Here is a 13513-nt window from a genome sequence, read left to right on the forward strand (position 1 = left end):
AAATATTTGATGCAAAGTTGGACACAAAAGAGGATGCAAATGTGGATGCAATAGTGGAAGAAAATGTGGGTTGCAACGATAGGCATAAGATATGGCACAAATCATAGCACAAAAAAAGTGGATGAGAAAGTGGATGTAATAATAGAAAAAAAAAAAAAAAAAGATGCAAACTGAGATGCAAGACAAGATGCTATAAGGGATGTAAAAGTGGATGCAAACATGGGTGCAACATGAGAAACAAAATTGGATGGAAAATATGGATGCAGTGGAAGTACATGCAAAAAAAGATACAAAATGAGATGCAAAACCCACACAAAAGTGGATGCAAAAATAGATACAATATTTTATGCAAAAGAGGATGCGAAAATGGATGCAAAATTGGAAGAAAATGTGGGTACAATAGTAAGTACAAAACATGGCACAAATTGTATCACAACAAAAGTGGATGTAATGATAGATGCAAAAAAAGAAGAAAATGAAGATGAAAAATAGGATGCAAAAAGGGATGTAAAAGTGGGCGTAAACATGGGTGCAACAATGGATGTAAAATATGATGCAAAAGTTGACGCAACAAAACTCTATGCAAAAGTAGATGCAATACGAGACACGAAACCTTATGTAAATCTTGACGCAAAAGTGGATATAAAAAGGGATTAAAAATAGATGTAAAAGTCTATGAAAACCTAGATGTATATGAGGATGCAATCGTGGATGCAAATTTAGAAACAAAAAAGGGTGCAAAGGGAGGTGTCAAACTAGGTGCAAATTATGGCACAAGACAAATGGATGCAATAGTGGACATAATAACAGATGAAAAAGAGGATGTAAATATAGATGCAAAACAAGATGTAAAAGTCAATGCAACAAAAGTAGATGCAAAATTAGATGCAAAAACTAGACACAAACCTCGATGCAAAACTTGGCACAAAGGGGATGCAAAAGATATGAAAAAACGGATGCAAAAAATGATTTTAAAAATAATGCAAAAGATGATGCAAGAGATGATGCAAAAGTCGATGCAAGTGTAGGCGCAAAAAGTGGATGAAATAGAGGATGCAAAAGATGGTGAAACAAAATTAGTGCCAAACTTGATGAAAAACATGGTGCAAAGGATGGCACAAAACTTGGCATAAAATGTGGTGTAAAACTTGGTGTTAAAACTGGTGCAAAACCTATTACAATACCTGGTGCTAAACTTGATGTAAGAATTGGTGCAAAACTCGTTGAAAAAATTGCATCAAGTTTTGCACCATATTTGATAAATGGACACAAATAGCACCAAAAATGGTCTATAGATGCAAAAAAGGAAGCAAAAAGGGATGCTAATCGCAGGGTTTTGTTGTAGTGGCTAGGTCTTTTAAAAAAAGGGTCTGATGCAGAATTACCACTTTTTTAAATCAACATAAAAATCACTACCATTCTAAAACACAATGTACATAAAAAAAAATTAAAGTGCCAAAAACTATGCTCTAAAAAAAACATGTTTGTTCTGCATCACCCCTTTTCAAAATCAGGTCACTTTTTTGGTATCTCTATGAAACGGGTAACAGTATCAGTTCCCATTTCAAAGTTTACATTGTTAATTGTTCATAAGTATAGGTGTCATAGGAAATATCGTCAACCCAAAAAAAGTTAAGAGTGCTTGAAAAGGGTTGTTATGACACATGATATATGTAAGAGAAATAACAACTTTATTTTTGATAGATGACCAATGATCATCATAATCACTACCATTATCATCGTTATTATAATTTTCATCATCCCCATCATCATAATTAATGTAATTTGTATCATCGTTGTTGCCATCTTCGTCATGAACATCATAATTATCATTCATACCATTATTGTTATTGATTATGACCAAGATGAAAATAATGATAAATATGATCAAATCATGATGACTTTGAAGACGATGCCAAAGATAATGGTTATGATTATGACCATGAAATAATTTAAAAAATGGGAAGATTGGCCAAGATCATTACCATTGTCATCATCATTGTCATTGTAACCACCACCGTCTTTAGCATCATTGTCATCATCAAAATAATCAAAATTCTTGTCATTGTCATCATCTTCTTTATCATCATCTTCATAGTTATTTACATTGTCACCAATTGTTCATAATTGTCAATGTCATAAGAAATATCATCAATGTCAATGGAAGAGGGATGAAAAAGTGAACAAGAAAATGGGGGAAACAATAGATGTAAAATTGGATGAAGAGTGGACACAACATAAGTAGATGCAAAACAAGACAAAAGAAATTCAAATAAAAGTGGGTGAAAAAGTAGATGCAATTTTTGATGCAAACTTGGACACAAAATAGGATGCAAACATGGATGAAAAAGTTGAAGAAAACATCATTGTAATAGTAAGCATAAAACTTAACATGAATTGTGGTGAAACAAATAAGGATACAACAACGAATGCAAAAGAGGACACAAACATGGATGGAAAAAGGAGGCAAACTTGGATGAAAAAGGGAATGTAAACATGGACCAAACATGGGTGCAATAGTGGACACAAAATTACATGCAAAATTGAATGCATCAGAAGTGGATGTGAAAGTATATGCAAAATGGGATGCAAAAAACATAAACAATATTTGATGCAACTTGGACACAAAAGAGGATGCAAATGTGGATGCAAAAGAGGGAAAAAATGTGGCTTTCAATGATAGGCACAAGATATGGCCCAAATTGTGGCACAAAATAAGTGGATGAGAAAGTGGATGTAATAATAGACATAAAAAAGAAGCAAACTTAGATGTAAGAGAAGATGCAATAAGAGATGTAAAAGTGGATGCAAAAATGGGTGGAATAGAAGAAACAAATTTGGATGAAAAGTATGGATGCAAAGGAACTATATGCAAAAGGAGATACAAAATGAGATGCAAAACCCAACACAAAAGTGGATGCAAAAATAGATGTAATATTTGATGCAAAATAGGATGTGAAGGTGGATGAAAAATTGGAAAAAAAAACATGGGTATAACAGTAAGTACAAAACATGGCAAAAATTGTGTAACAACAAAAGTGTATGTAATGATACATGCAAAAAAAGAAGAAAATGAAGATGAAAAATAAGATGAAAAAAGGGATGCAAAAGTGGACGTAAACATGGGTGTGACAACGGATGAAAAATAGGATGCAAAAGTTGATGCAACAACATTCACTGCAAAAGTATATGCAATATGAGACGCAAAACTTGATGCAAATCTTGACGCAAAAGTGGATACAAAAAAGGATGCAAAAATAGACGTAAAATTTGATGAAAACCTAGATGTATATGAGGATGCAATATTGGATGTAAATTTAGAAGAAAAAATGGGTGCAAAGGGAGGTGCTAAACTAGGTGAAAATTATGGCACAAAACAATTGGATGCAATAGTGGACACAATAACAGATGAAAAAGAGGATGTAAATATGGATGAAAAATAAGATGTAAAAGTGGATACAAAAATAGTAGATTCCAAATTAGATTCAAAACTAGACACAAACCGTGATGCAAAACTTGGCACAAAGGAGATGCAAAAAATGATGAAAAATGGATGCAAAAAGATGATTTAAAAATGATGCAAATATTGATGTAAAAAATGATTTTAAAAATGATGCAAAAGAGGATGCAAGAAATGATGCAAAAGTTGATGCAAGTGTAGGTGAAAAACATGGATGCAATAGAGGATGAATTTTTTTTGAAACAAAATTAGGTGCCAAACATGATGCAAAACATGGTGCAAAGGATGGCACAAAACTTGGCATAAAACCTAGTGTAAAATCTGGTGCAAAACCTATTACAATACCTGATGCTAAACTTGGTATAAGACTTGGTGCAAAACTCGGTGAAAACTTTGCATCAAGTTTTACACCATATTTCATAAATTTACAAAAATAACACCAAAAAAGAGCTATAGACACGAAAACAGAAGAAAAAAGGGACATTAATCACAGTGTGTTATTGTAGTGAATTAATTCAAGAAATTTTGTGTTTTAGAAGGCATTCGACGGGAGTTAATAGCACCTCGTAACCCACAACAGAATGGGATGGCTGAAAGGAAGAACAAAAGTATTGTGGGATCGACACAGGCTATGTTAGATGATCAGGGTCTACTGTTGCACTTGTGGGTTGAAGCATGCAACACAACTATTTATTTGTAGAAAATAAGCCCTCATCGAATTGCTGATATGAGTACACCAGAAGAATATTTTTCAGGTAAGAAACTAGATGTGGCACACTTCAAGATATTTGGCTCATCAATCTATTGTAATGTTACTAATGATGCATGGAAAATTTTAGAGTCAATAGCTGACTTAGGAATATTTGTGGCATACACTAATACAACTCACAACTATTAGGTGTACCTTCCATTCAATAGGATGACAATGGTTCATAGAGATGTGAATTTAGATGAAGAGAAGGCCATGAGATGTTCCATTGAGAGGGAGCTTTAGTTACATGCAGATGACGATATTTTAGCTCCAAAGGAGGAACCTCAGGATGATGTGGAGCAACCACATGAAAAGGAGTAGAGAGTGGAAACACCCACTCAGTCAGAGACTTCTAGAGATGGAAGAAAGCACACCAGAGAGGTTGATAGATTGATGCATGATGCAAGAAAGAAGGTGAGAGAACCTATTATCACTCCAGGAAGCTCTCCTAGGTTGCAGCTTAGAGATGCCTAGTAACATATAATCTTCAATATTGTTCTCAGAACTATTGGAATGGATGATGGTTTGGATCAAGTCAAATAACCATTTCAGCTCTATTCTCACTCAATACATGCATGAAAGCCCTCAATAATACAAGGCTTTAGACCATAAATGCTCAATAGTTTATAGATTCAATGGGTACATAGAGAATACTGACTGTACTAGCAGATGCATACATAAACATGTATGAATGGCCAGCTACAGGAAGTAAATGGAGCTTGCAAATCTAATTTATCAATGCAAAGATAAGATGACAATTATCTGACATTAGACACAATAGAAACATGAATAAAATATTCAAGTGCAAGCATAGAACAACAGAGAAAATAGGAATCGAACATGTAACAACAAAAGAAGCTTATATTGCTGGAATGAAGATGAGAAGCTAAAGGAGTAGAGTCTCCATAGTCTCCAAAAATTGAACCCTTATTACATTTAGTTTTCAGCCTTTAATAGGCCTTTTACAATGCTCCTGAGCTCTCAAAGGCTCGAAGTCTTAATATATCCTCTCTGTCTCATTAACTGTTTGATGCCCTAACTAGGCAAGAATGGGCTCGGAGGTTCCTTATTCTGATAGAAGAGTAACCGCTTTCGGGTTTGTTGTTGCGCTGGTGTTGTGGCCACAACCACCACCCTAATAAAACTTTCCTTAATAGAAATTTTGAATGGGCCCCCCTATAAGTTGATCTTGCACTCCTCTGAATGATCTATCCTATACCAAGGATTTTATCTCTTTGCTAAGCCAAATCTTTAATTTCTAAATGGTCAAGGCCCCCTTTGATAAATCTCTGCTGCATAGTTCATTCTTGGCCCAACTTAGCCCTTCATTCATTCCCTTCATCATACTTTTCAATCTTCATATGCATTCATGGTATTTCTATGCCCGCACGCATAATCACCCCCACCCTCACTACAGTTGTTTGCGCACTTAATACACAAAACCTTATATCACCCATTTATTTTAATTATAAGCCTTTATAACAAAAATCATTCACAAAGCATGCATAAATCCCTTTTGGGGGCCTATCTCAACTAACATAATGCTTTCATGGTTGCCGGACCTGACAACATTGTTAACTGCATTTTATACATCATCGGGTCTGAAATCCTGTCACATATCGCAATCAGACTGAGTATTAGGCCTTTACATAAATCACTCTGCTGTCTTCCGGACCCAACAGATTTATTAACTAGAATATATGCGCTATCGGGTCTGGTTCCCAATTGGTTTTCGCATATTGGTGGAGCGTGGGGCATACAGTTAGCGGGGAGGAAGAAGCCGGACCCGCCGATGATTATAAAACCAAGCATATTTATTTTCAAGTCTGCCCCAATGGCCATCGTGGATTTTTCCCATTATCCATGTGTTGTGTGATAAAGCATTAACGTCAGGGTTTTCCAAAATGAAGGGTAACATTGTTGATCCAAAGGGACCTATGAATCTTAACACATATGTGTTTCGGGTCCTGGATCCATCACTTATCGCTACCGATGGGATCCGGAATATATATACATAGTGCACCATAACCTCCCAAACCCGCCGATGATTACAAAGTTGAGCATATAGATTTTCAAGTCCACAATCTGATTTCAGTTGTGTTTTGCGACAGTTTTCAGTGTAAACCGAGTTTGGCTTGCGAGGCTTAATTTATGCATAAAGCTAAAAACCAACGGACGATTCTCTCACGATTGTCATTCTTTATGTTATAAATGTTTCATGGATGTGAAATTTGTTTTTTTCAAGCATTTTGCAGCATATCTATATATGTGTATCTAATGTTGGTCATCTCTATAGCTGAGGATTGAGAGAAGGAAAGAAAAACCTCATGATGGATGCATAAGATTCAAGTTTGACTCCAAATAAAAGTTGCATGCGTCGAGCCGAAGAGATTGCCCCCGTGGATATGTGTATTTGACGATTGGGTTCTATGGTATGGTGGTCATATGTCCAGGTGTTGTCCATGTATCCCTAAAAGGCAAAACCGCTCCAAATAGCATCATGAAGAGATGACAAACAGTCATCCTCTCTAATCAATAACTATTCAGTGCCCAGGAAATGAAGCACCCTAATGACAAGAAACACCCTTTATGTGTCAGCAGTGACACCAACTATTTTCACCTGTTTCTTCTGATCATCATAATGAAGGAAGGAGAGGTAAGGCAAAGAGGAAGGGAACACTGAGTGCGAGAGGCTTTTAGCATAAATATTACCTCCGAAGAGGAGAAGGAGCTTTTTGGCTTCGAGAAGAACAGTTTTGGTTTATTGTGAATAAAGGGGATTGTTTGGTTCGAGGAAACACAGTTTCAGAATAATTGTATTCTTTTCGATCAGAGTGTTGTTACTGACATGAATGTAAATGTGATTTGTGTTTATGCATATTGATGAATTACAGTTCACCATTAGTCTTGTTAAATTGAATGTGATTCAGTTTCATGGTTAACTTGTGAATGGTCTCTAATTTGAAACTAAGTTAAACATTAGTTGCAATTTTTAATTCCATAGAATAATGTGGATTCCTATATGAGTGATTTGGTTGCAATTTGGCTTTAATACAGTCTTGTCTAACTGTGAATTCAATGATTGATTCATTTGGACATGAATTTATGCATGATGTTTAACCTTCTTCATCATGATCTTGCAGAACATATATGTGATGTTTAAACCTTTGTATTAGGCTCCTGCAGGATAGATTAGGGTAGCTAGGACTAGATTAGAGTAGTTAGAAGTAGTATAGATAAGATTTGATACATAGAGGTTAGTTTTTTTATCATTGTTTATCTAATTGAAGTCTTCCTCCCAGAAGCAACCTTTTGACATGTCCAAATAGTTTACGGGGTCCCTTAAAACTTGTCAGAGCTAGCCATCCCAAATGAAAGCAGGTCTAGTTGGGGCTTGCAATCAGGTTAGTTCCCCTTTGTTGGCATCGTGCACATTTGCCATGTCAACAAATTGGTGCTAGAAGGAGGGCCTGAACTTCCCTCTCTAGGTTTTCAAGATTTCATCTATAAGTGTCATGCATGGATTCAAAAAGATTAATTTATGGATCGTAAAGGTTGAAGAGATCCTATCACACATTTGAAAGAGCCTCATCTTGAAGAAACTGAGACCCCTCTAAGTCCTATTTCCAGGTCACCCAAGGAAGAGAGACTGTGGGAATATCATATCACTCAGGAACAACCAGTCAAAGCACTTACTCAGGCTTACGCTCATTCCCTCTTTCAGCTTCCCATATTTCACTCCTTACCTTCAACAAGTAAGAGAAAGCCAAGGATATTTACCCTGAGCGAAGATACATTAGCAACTTCTTCTCTCAAAGACATTGTGCTAGAATCCTTGCAATGTATCGACACCCCTTGGGAAGAAATTCTTGAGGATTCCCCTTCTCAAGGTAACTCCTCGCTTGATTTTGAGAATCCTAGATGAGAAGCCTCCAACCAAAAATTCCCTGCCCATAATATGGCCAACATTCCCCCTCCAGGTGGGAAGCAACCTCCACCTCCTCCTCCAGGTGGGAATCAACCCCCACCTCCTCCGAGAGCACTCCCTCCCTGGCTTGCACAGGATACTATAGTGGTACCTGGGCAGCAGCATCCCTTACCCAAAAATACAGAAAGAGTGTTACCTAATTTCGACCTTGAGTGGGGAGATACCATTGATAACCATATTCTCTCTTTCTTCCTAGCCTTATGTAGGTGTTGTGGTCAACAACAACCCCCCTCTTTGTTTAGTATTAGCAATAATATCAAGCAAAGGGGGACCCTTAACAAAAATCCCAAAAATATTTTTATCCAAATTTTTGTATTTTAACTCCCTAAAAGCTATATCGCATCGCAGAGAGAGAGTGAAGAGTTTTCCTATGCGCATAAATAAGCTACAAAGAAGCGATGCGAAATTCATCGCATCGCATATTCTGAAAGCGCCCTTAAAAGAAAATGAGAAGGAATCGCCGACGGCCGATGTGCGACGTCGCATATCGCAAACGTCGCAAAAGCAGCACACAACGAGCAAATGAAAATTGCGATATTGCGATTTGCGATCTGCGATCCTACAATCTGCGATTTTGCGATTTGCGATCTGCGATGAATGAAACTATTAATTGCTGCAATACAAATCGCAGAAACCACTCATCGCAAAGTTTCTTCGGCATGATTTGTAAACCCAAAATCGAGTGCTCACCTTAAGCGAAATTAATGATGGCACACCTGAGTATCCAAAGATGATCATGTTGCGTTTTTCGAAGAGTCAAGTCCTTATGAGTGTCATGATTATGCATTCATTAGAGTTTAAAGCTTTCATGTCAATCTTTTCATATCTCTTTTCCTTTGCGTAAACTGCAAGGCAGCAACTAATATAAATCTATATGCAGGAAACATCCAAGGAAAAGGGGAAAGCGCCTATACTTGAAGAATAGAGAGGAGATTCCTTCACAAATGAATGCCGCATGCAGCAGAGCCGCGGAGTCTAGAGTATCACTCCACAGACACTGATGAAAATAGACTATCCAAGACTCAAAATCAAAGGCGCACAAAAGCAGCATGTTTGCAAAAGATCCTGAAGCTCAGATTGGGTAAAGCAAAAAGAAAAACGTTGAAAAGGGATGATGCTTCAGAAAAGCCTGGAACAAAGAATGGAAACAATTTTCAATATGTAAGATTGTTCAGGCAACGAAATCCCTAACTCATTGAGTCATTCACACGGCCGGAAACCGAAATAGCAACAGCACAATCAGTTTGAAAGAAATCTGGGTTATACTAAGTATACACAAAGCAAAAAACACCCAGTCAGAGAGAGATTTTCAAAAATATCTTCTGAGTTGTCAGAAAGAGGTGCCAGCTTTTGTTATTTCTACTTTCATCGCCCGAGCAAAAGGAAAAGACAACCATCCGACTCTTTCCAGGCGAACCTCACATTGCTTACAGCACTAAGGAGCAGATACATAAACGGTTAGAAATTAGATTCAATTTTTAGAAATAAATTTGCTTTAGTAAAAGGGCGGTCATTTGAAGCCGTTCCCTAAATTTGTGTAATTAAAATTAGTTAGTTAGTAGTATTTAACCCTTCTCATGGCATTTGGAGAAGGGTCCAGAAATTTGTCAAAAAACTTGTCCTCAGAACATGCACTTTTGCACCCTCGGAGGGGGTTTTTGATGAATGGATGGATCGAGATTTATTTATGTTTGCATTTTAATGTCTGCTACTGATGTTGCACTTCTGTACTCTTAGTAGATGTTAGAAGTAAGTAGAGATAAATCGTTATTGCTTGAAGTTTGTGGGTGAAATCAGTCATAAATGGTACTTTTATCTCTTGATTAATTTCTGCTCATATTCTTAGAGTGATATACAGCTGATTTGTTTATATGTTAATGTATGAATGTCTGGATTACCATTTGGCACTTTTGTACGGTGGAATCATTTGTTTGTGCTTAACATATGAATAACTGATTATGCGATATGCTTTTCACAACTGTTTTGCCTAACTCCTTATGCAGAACGGTTCATCTTAAATTGATTTATATTCTTATGATAGCTGAATGATCTTTATTACCAGTTGTTGTATGAAATCTTTTTTAGATCGCATAATGAAAGAATTTTACCCCGGGTTAGTATAGATTAGATGTGCTGTTTTTGTTAGATTACAGTAGCATAGAGTCAGTTTAGAGTCTAGAATTAAATTAGTTTAAAATTACCTTTAGATTAGTGTCTTCAAAATATACACACACACACACATCTTTTAGATTGAGAAGCTGGTCCCATCATCCCCAGTCGGACCCGCTACACCAAACGGGTAAGGAGCCGCCAACCAGGTTCCCGACCGGGTGGGTATCCCCCTTGTTGTTGACTCGATTTCGGGGCCCCTCAACATATTTGGCGCTAGAAGGAGGGCACGAACTATGAATGGCAACTAAGTCAAAATCTAAATGCCATTCTAAGAGTAAATCACCCTCACCAACTCCCCCGACTTCTCCACTACGGTTAAACCCGGAGTTACAAGTCGCTCGAGTATCCACCGCTACTACCTACTCCAATATATCAGACCAACTCATTATTGAAACCCCTAAAATTCAAACTTTGATTCGTAAACTCCAGGGATTCTATATTTTTTCTCATAGGTCTGATAAATCTAACAGCAGCGTGACTTCGCAGTACAATCCTGCTCACCCTCTAACCAGATTGAAGAGTGAAAAATTTGGTATTCAACCAAGTGAACTCCCTCTCCCTACTAGGAAAAGAGCAAGGAAAGCACCACCAGAGTCTGACCGTGAGACTCTTTCATCCACTTCGTCCATTTCAACACCCTCACCGTGAAGTCAACCACCCACATCCTCATCCCAAATCATTCATCCATCTTCCACACTTCCTCTTCAATCATCAATGATCATAATACCTTCATCTTCTCAGCATCAGGGACCATCTTCTGCACTCTCATTAACTAGCGGCTCAATGATGGCCCAGTCTCCATGGAACAATCCTGGGGTGGTTTTAATGCCTCCACCCCTGAGCCCAATACCGGCCCATCCTGAGAAGTGGCTACCTAAATTCAATCCAGAAACAGGCATGCTAGCTGAAGAGCATATCAATAATTTCATGCTTTTTGTTAATCTCAACGGAGTTACCAACGAAGATGCTGTCGTCCGACTTTTTCCTTACACAATGCAAGGAACAGCCGGGTCATGGTACTTTTCGTTACCGTCCGGGTCCATCACAAGTTGGGACATTTTTCAAAGTCAATTCCTCACCAAGTTCGGTGATGACAGATCAACAGCAACATTGATCAATGACCTATCTAATCTTAAAGCTGAGGCTAGAGAACCCATTAAAGATTTCAACTTACGGTTCAATAAGATCCTCAACAAGATTCCTGCTACTTCTCAACCTAGCGAGGAAGTAAGATGTGAATGGTACATCACGGCCTTACCATCTAACTTGGCTATCTTCGTAGATAGGGCAAGCAAGACGACCTTAGTTGAAAACTTAACTGAGGCGCTAGCAGTAGAAAAACGCGTAGTTGCCCTAGAAAAGAGATCTGCAATAGAAGAACGCAAATCTAAGAAGATCTCTTTCAAAAAAGACACCAAGAAGAAGCAAACGAAAGATCCTTTCGATATGGAAGGATTACAAAAGGTGTTAAAGGCCATGTCCAACGAGATGATTGACATAAGAAAGAAAGTAGCAAAAACTTCTTCAAAGAAGCCCTACAGATCTTTTAAAAGAAACCTTCCCATGGAGGTGAAACCACCCAATGCTGTCTCAAGCATCGAATCTGAAGAAGAAGAAGAAGAAGAGAATACCACTGAAGGGCAGACCGATGATGAAGAAGTTGTGGAACTACAAGGAATGTGGGATTTCATCCTCCCACAAGAAGAGGATCAAGAAGCATTTCCAGTTAGCACACGAAGCAAAAATCAACTTGATCCTCCCCAAATTACCCCTAAACAGAAGGGCACAAGCCCTGCAACAAAAGATAAGGTCGCAACAAAGAAAACAACCACTAGAGCGACCCAACTTAGCCCAGTCCAATCAGATCAAGCACCTCCATCAAGAAAACTGATAGTTTTGGATGAAATGGAGTATAACATTATCGATGACATGAAAAAGACTAGGGCTAATATCACTCTTTACGAATTGAGCAAACTAAAACATCAACAGAAAATAATGATGAAAGAACTACATGCCGTTCCTACTACATCTTTACCTACAGCTATAGCTTCCCACAACATGGGAAGACCTCCGACCAACGTGATCAATAAGATTGATCCAAATGACATTGCCTTGATTGGAGGAAGGTCAAGATCCCATACTCCTCCTTTTCTCCTCACTTATGAAATTTTCAATAAAAACGTGCACAATTGCCTGATTGATTCTGGTGCTTCAACGAATATTCTACCCAGATCAATATGTGCCAAATTGAATGTTCAACCTCAGAAATCTGCAGTGCGCATAGTTCAACTTGATCGATCTCAAGTCGAAGTGATTGGTGAACTTAACCAGGTGACCATAAGATTGTCGTCTAACCCGAAAGTCTGTCAGGTTATCGACATTCTAGTAGCTGATATCCCTGAATTCTATGGTTTAATTCTTAGCAGGGATTGGTCCGAGAAACTCCACGGATATTTCTCAACCGACTGGTCGCACATGTGGTTACCATACAACGGCAAACCCAATCAAATAAAGGTTGAACGAGAATTGCACCAAAAGTACATAGTGACAGAATTGGAGGGAGAAAACGAAGCAATAGCATACAACAACAGTATCATAGGCAATTACTCGGTAGATTCTTTCCTCGGCAATTTCAATGCTCACACTTCACCTTACTTAGAAAATTCAGTTGTGTCCCAAATTGAAAATTTTTCCCAAACTGATGATTCAAAGTGTTTTAATTTTTTAGATAGTTCTATAAATACATCTTTATTTTGGAAATTATATTTTGATGGCTCTAAATCTAACGAGGGAGCAGGAGCAGGATGCGTTCTGGTTAACCCAGATGGGAACAAGACCATGCTTACATGCAGACTTGAGTTCGATTGCACAAACAATACAGCGGAATACGAAGCCTTGGTGCAAGGCCTACATAAAGCAATCGGCTTGAATGTTAAGTATCTTCAAGTCTTTGGAGATTCCGAAATTGTCGTCAAACAGGTACGTAACACCATACATTGCCTGTCAAGTCATTTAAAGCACTATCAATCTTTAGTACAAGATCTGACTTCACATTTCATAGCATTCAATATTTCGTCAATCCCAAGACTCCAAAATGCGAGCGCAGACCTGTTAGCTAACGTAGCCTCTAGACTGATTCCCT

The sequence above is a fragment of the Pinus tabuliformis genome, chromosome J (genome assembly GCF_031772625.1).
Source record: "Pinus tabuliformis cultivar Carrire ecotype Pingquan chromosome J, CPIR1, whole genome shotgun sequence".
Lineage (NCBI taxonomy): Eukaryota > Viridiplantae > Streptophyta > Pinopsida > Pinales > Pinaceae > Pinus > Pinus tabuliformis.